This window comes from Lissotriton helveticus, chromosome 1_1 (genome assembly GCF_964261635.1).
Source record: "Lissotriton helveticus chromosome 1_1, aLisHel1.1, whole genome shotgun sequence".
Lineage (NCBI taxonomy): Eukaryota > Metazoa > Chordata > Amphibia > Caudata > Salamandridae > Lissotriton > Lissotriton helveticus.
In genome coordinates, this window is record NC_136057.1 from 117,462,914 (window position 1) to 117,469,614 (window position 6,701).

Genomic DNA, 6,701 nt, shown 5'->3' on the forward strand with positions numbered 1-6,701 from the left:
CCTCAGACCCCGGTGCAACCTGAGGGTTTAGACCCTAGGTTGGGAGACCAGTTGCTGGAGAGAGGTCCTGAACTGGTGGGAGAGTTGTGTTCTGGGGGGGCCTCTCAAAGGAGGAGAGTGCTGAACCCTAGGAGGAGAGGTAGGGGGAGGAAAGCCTCGCCCATGACTTCTGGTCAGCCTGAGGGTGCGGACCCTAGGCTGGAGGATCAGTGGCTGTCTAGAACTGCCCTTATGAGGGGAAGAGTGGAGAATGGGTACTAATTGCCATGGGTAACTACCCCCACTCTGTGGATGGGTAAGGACCAGTGGCATCTGGGTGGCCTAGGGCCTGGTCCTGGCCGCGGGCAGCTAGGAAGTACCAGTGGGGTAGCCTAGTTGGTCCTGAGAGCTTTTACAAAGGGTACCACATGGGTTCACAGTGGCATAGAACAGGAGGGTGTCCTAAGGCCAACAGAAACAAATTCAGCAATAATAGGAAGGGTGAAGGCACCCGTTAGGGGTGATCCTGTAGAGAAGGCCATGTCTACCAAATTCAATAGCTGTTTTCATCAGTGCAACTAACAAGCTTATTCTTGCAGTAGTAGCATCAATGCTTCATGCGTGACTTCCAAGGTATATCATCGGTAAGGACGTAAGCGCTGGAGAGATGAGTTAAAGGCCAGTGTAGAATGTTGAGTTCTGACGTACACGCAGTGTAATCAAGATGTGTTCAACTACTCTCCATGTGTGGCTTGGTAATAGGTAAGTACCTGGGCTGGAAGGAAGCTATAACTGGTGACAAGATCGGGGATACGAAGCCCGTACACTAAAAGCGCTCTTCCAGAGAGTTTGCCGTGGTCCAGCACACTGCTCGTGCGTGCCACGTGTGCCTCAGTTGAAGTGCAGAATCGATGCTGGCAATGGTGGAATCTCAGTGCAATGCCAGCCTGCATAAAATGCTTAAAGATAAAGACAGCGACACTGAAAGTCTACATGTCGCTGGACTAGAACTGAACGAAACAGCTTCTAATGGAATATATGGCGCCATTATGCAAATTAATACGATTACGCTATGTGGAGTAAGAAAACTAAAGGTGGAGAAGGAAAGCACACAGAAAAAGTTCAGTTCACATTACACTGAAATTCACATGCTATGAAGCAGAGATTAACCAGGTGTTTGTGAAGAAACATTTCAGCACAAAATCGACTGGTGTTATCTGCTTTCATGTACTTGTAGTGTACAAAGATTTATCTCCTTCCCGAAACCATCAACAAATCATTGTCTCTCAACATGCTGGAGAGCAGTCCCAGAAAGAGGGTTGGGGTGGGTTTGCCTAGTTTCCCAAGCCGAAGTGGCACACCACCAAAGCTGCTGAATAAGGGGCCCAGAACAACTCATTAGACAGCCATAACATACAGAGCTCCGATGTATAGCCAGACAGAGATCCAAGCTCCAAAAGTCATTAAGGCTGACCTCGAAGCTAGCACATCACGAGGCGCTAGAGAAGCTCTGTTTGATCAAGTTCCACAGGGAGTGCCTGAGAGACCACTACTGTCCTCCAATGTATATACGGCTGCTGCATTCTTAAAACCGCCAACTGTGTTTGATATTGCAAAAAAACAGAATATTGGCGATAGATGGATGGATAGAGACTTTTGAAGATTTCATAGATGCAATAGATGAAAAAGAGTATAAAGTATCTTGAGAAACATAGCCGGTGAAGGAGGAAAGAAGCCATGAAAAGAAGAACCACGACCCACCACCACCCGCAACAGGTTCCTCACAGGAGCTGGAGCAAGATCACCGCCGACCAGCTCACCACCTCCCTCAGCTAGAGCCCACCCGCCAGCACAACGGACCCCAACGAAGCAGCCCGCAACTTCACACAGTGGCTGACCGCCTGCGCCGATGACCTCGCACCACTGAAGAACCCTCCCAGCAGACCCAGAAGCAAGAAGGCCTCCTGGTTCACCGGCGAACTCAAGGACTCCAAGAAGAACTGCCGCACCCTCGAGAAAGCCTGGCTCCTCGACCAGACCACAGACAACATGACCGCCCTCAAACAAGCCACCCGCAAGCACCACCAGCTTATCCGCACCACCAAGAAGAAATAACTGAAGGAACGACTGGACAACAACGCCCACGACAGCAAGGAACTCTTCAGCATCGTCAAGGAGTTCTCCAACCCCAGCACCGGCAACAACGACATCACTCCTTCACAAGATCTCTGCGACTCTCTCGCCTCGTTCTTCCACTGCAAGATCGCCGACATCCACAACAGCTTCGGCGCACCATCCACGCACCCAACCGTCGAACCAACGTCCCCCACCGCCACCCTCCGCACCTGGACCACGGTGACCACCAAAGACACAGCCCGCACGATGAAAGCCATCCACTCCGGATCTCCGACCGACCCCTGCCCCCACCACATCTTCAACAAGGCCGACTCCACCATCGCATCCCAACTCCGGAACATCATCAACACCTCCTTCAACACTGCCACCTTCCCGGAGAGCTGGAAGCATGCCGAGTTCAGCGCCCTACTGAAGAAACCAACAGCGGACCCCACCGACCTCAAGAACTTCCGCCCCATCTCGCTCCTCCCTTTTCCTGCGAAAGTCATCGAGAAGATCGTCAACAGACAGCTGGCCGCCTTCCTCGAGACAAACGGATCCCACGACCCCTCGCAGTCCGGTTTCAGAGCCAACCACAGCACCGAGACCGCCCTGATCGCAGCCACCGACGACATCCGAGCCCTGCTCGACAACGGGGAAACAGCGGCACTCATCCTCCTGGACCTCTCCGCAGCGTTCAACACTTCTGCCACCGCACCCTAGTTCAACGCCTCAGCAAAATCAGCATCCAAGAGAAGGCACTGGAGTGGATCATCTCGTTCCTCGCCGGAAGAACACAGAGAGTTCGCCTCCCCCCGTTTCGATCCGAGGCCACCGAAGTCATCTGCGGCGTACCACAAGGATTGTCACTCAGCCCCACCCTCTTCAACGTCTACATGAGACCTCTTGCAGCCATCGCACGCCAACACAACCTCAACATCATCTCCTACGCCGACGACACCCAGCTGATCCTCTCCCTCACCAGGGACCCCGACACCGCCAGAACCAGCCTACACGAAGGGATGAAAGACGTCGACGAGTGGATGAAGAACAGCCGCTTAAAACTGAACTCAGACAAAACGGAAGTCCTCATTCTGGGACCATCACCCTCCGCCTGGGACGACTCCTGGTGGCCTCCCGCCCTGGGCACCGCTCCCAAGCCAACAGACCACGCACGCAACCTGGGCTTCATCCTGGACTCTTCCCTCTCGATGACCAGATAAGTCAACGCCGTCTCCTCATCGTGCTTCAACACCCTACGCATGCTCCGCAAGATCTTCCGATGGATCCCGACCGAAACCAGGAAGACGGTCAGCCAGGCACTCGTCACCAGCCGACTGGACTACGGAAACACCCTCTATGCCGGATCCACAGCCAAGCTACAGAGGAGATTCCAACGCATCCAGAACGCCTCCGCCCGACTCATCCTGACATCCCCCGACGCAGCCACATCTCCGGCCACCTGAGGGACCTGCACTGGCTCCCCGTCAACAAGAGGATCACGTTCAGGCTCCTCACCCACGCACACAAGTCTCTCCACGACCTGGGCCCCAAGTACCTCAACGACCGACTGACCTTCTACACGCCCACCCGCCAGCTACGATCTACTAGCCTCGCCCTCGCCGCCGTACCACGCATCCGAAGAGCCACCGTCGGAGGCAGATCCTTCTCCTACCTGGCGGCCAAGACATGGAACTCCCTCCCCATCCTTCGACTGACCCAGGACCATCTCGCCTTCAGGAGACAACTCGAGACCTGGCTGTTCGAGCAGTAGCGGACCCCTTCCCCCAAGCGCCTTGAGACCCTCCCGGGTGAGTAGCGCGCTATATAAGTGTTATGATTGATTGATTGACAAGAAGGTGAAAAGACATATGGTCAAATCGAAAAGGCCTTTAATGTCAAGTTTAAGCCAGTGCCAAATGTGAATTATAAAAGAAATATCTTCATCCAGAGACCAGGTAAGACCATTGAAGAGTTTGTTGAAAGACTGGATGTTTGGTAAAGCACTGTAAATTTAATACATTTATGATGAGGAGGCTACCCTCCTCGGAGTAATCAATGGATGTCTGTCGTAAGCATTTCATCGACGAATGCTGATGGAAACTGATATTGTATCAAGTCCTCATGGCTGCTTGCGCTGACCAGCGTACTTATCGCCAAGTGACTGACATGGAGGCCGTAGGTGCCCAAAGTGCGTTGGTCGTGAGCACGAAAAGTAAGCCAAGGTACAAGGCCGAGGGACACAAGGTCCTGTCTCCATAGAATAACAAAACGTGTTACAGATACGGACTGTCATTTCCACACAAAGGTAAATGTCCCGCCATTGGACAGATATGCATAGACTGTGGTAAAGCGAATCATTTTGTGACGACTTGCAACACGAAGATAAAAGTAAGTGTGTAATATAGAATATATTTTTACTTAGTCCTGCGTGGATTCCCTTTTGTGGTTTACTCACTGTGTTGTTGCGTTAGTGCGTTGCACAAATGCTCTGCACATTGCCTCTTTAAATTAGCCTGACTGCTCTGTGCCAAGCTACCAGAGGGTGAGTGCAGGTTATCTCAGGTGTGTATCTGGCTTACTCTGACTAGAGTGGTGGATTCTGCCTGGCTTAGGTGCCTACCCTAGCCAACCAGAAACCCCATGTCGAACAGTGGTTCTTGTGAATCACTTGATTTCCCAGCATGCTCCTGCTGCAGAACTAAGTCATCCCACTTTGTGTAGGAGGACTAGCCACCATTTGTATCTCAAAGGGAAGTGTGACTCTTTTTCGTAGATCATACATTTTTTTCCCCTGAATTGTAACTGTTCACTTCTCCATATTATATCAATGCAGCTTTTTCAAGAAATATTTTCTTCATGTAATTTTCAATGTTTTTTCTATTTTGCAGAACAACAATCACATCTAGAAAATATGAATGGGAAAGAAAGCCATAAAGGTTCCGGAAGCAAGATGAATATAACTCAAAATATCTACGTAAAGAAACGGCGCAGAATGCACATGAGGGAGAGACGCTTTGCTTGTAATGTGTGTGAGAAAGGATGTATCAATGAGACACTTCTTGTGAGGCACAAAAAAGGACACACCAGCCTCAGGCCATATCCCTGCGGAACGTGTGAAAAGTGTTTCACTCAAAAGGGAACTTTTTTACAGCATCAAAGAACACACACTGGAGAGAGGCCGTATCACTGTACAGAGTGTTCCAAGCGCTTTGCTCATAAGAACAGCCTTGTACGACATCAACGTTTACACACAGGAGAGAGGCCTTATCACTGCACTGTGTGTTCCAAGCGCTTTGCTGATAAGAGATCCCTTGTACAGCATCAAAGCGTACACACAGGAGAGAGGCCTCATCATTGCACTGTGTGTTCCAAAACCTTTTCTTGTAAGGCAAACCTTGTACTGCATCAAAGAACTCACACAGGAGAGAGGCCTTATCACTGCACTCTGTGTTCCAAGCGCTTTTCTCATAAGACGAACCTTGTACAGCATCAAAGCGTACACACAGGAGAGAAGCCTCATCACTGTACTGTGTGTTCAAAAACCTTTTCTCAGAAGGCAAACCTTGTATTGCATCAAAGAACACACACCGGAGAGCGGCCTTATCACTGCACGCTGTGTTCCAAAACCTTTTCTTGGAAGAAAAGTCCTGTACTGCATCAAAGAACTCACACAGGAGAGCGGCCTTATCACTGCACTCTGTGTTCCAAGCGCTTTTCGTATAAGGCGAACCTTGTACAGCATCAAAGCGTACACACAGGAGAGCGGCCTTATCACTGCACTCTGTGTTCCAAACGCTTTGCTGATAAGGGATCCCTTGTACGGCATCAAAGAACACACACAGGATAGAAGCTTTATCACTGCACTGAGTGTTCAAAGCGCTTTTCTCGTAAGGCAACCCTTGTACAGCATCAAAGCGTACACACAAGAGAGAGGCCTCATCACTGTACTGTGTGTTCAAAAACCTTTTCTCAGAAGGCAACCCTCGTACTGCATCAAAGAACACACACAGTAGAGAGGCCTTATCTCTGCATTAAGTGTTCCAAGCGCTTTGCTTATCAGGGATCCCTTGTACGGCATCAAAGTGCACACACAGGAAAGAGGCCTTATCACTGCACTATGTGTGAGAAGAGCTTTACTGGTAAGGTACATATGCAACGGCACCAAATAATACACACTAAACTGAACCCCATCACTGCACAGTTTATGCCAGGAACTTCACTCAAAATGAACACCAATAAATACAAACTAGATCCATTTTCACTGTAACAATCTTATGTCCTGCTTACCCCAAAGTAAGTTTTACTGGAATGTTGTAACTTAGCGAGGGCTTATATTCATCAATTCCTAATGGCCAGTGTTCCCTGTAGGGAGCGCGCATTTAGTGTAATAACCCTGAGTGGGCAAACTCCGTTGCGAAGCGCATACACTTCATACATCACTAAGGCACCAGTTGCAGCTCTCGCTTTTAAAAAGCGAGCAGCGTGGAAAACAAGATCTCTTGCATGAAGGAGCACAGAGAGCAGATCTTGGGCCTAGCAACATACCACCGTGGAAGAGGGGAGAACGAGCAGCGTACCTCTTAAACAGCAGTGTATCGGGTTGC

At 50.2% G+C, this 6,701-nt stretch overlaps 1 pseudogene; it reads left to right on the top strand.

Moving 5' to 3' along the window:
• Positions 1-5,242: 5,242 nt before the first annotated feature.
• On the top strand, positions 5,243-6,420 carry LOC144759438 (uncharacterized; annotated as a pseudogene).
• The last annotated feature ends 281 nt before the right edge of the window (positions 6,421-6,701 follow it).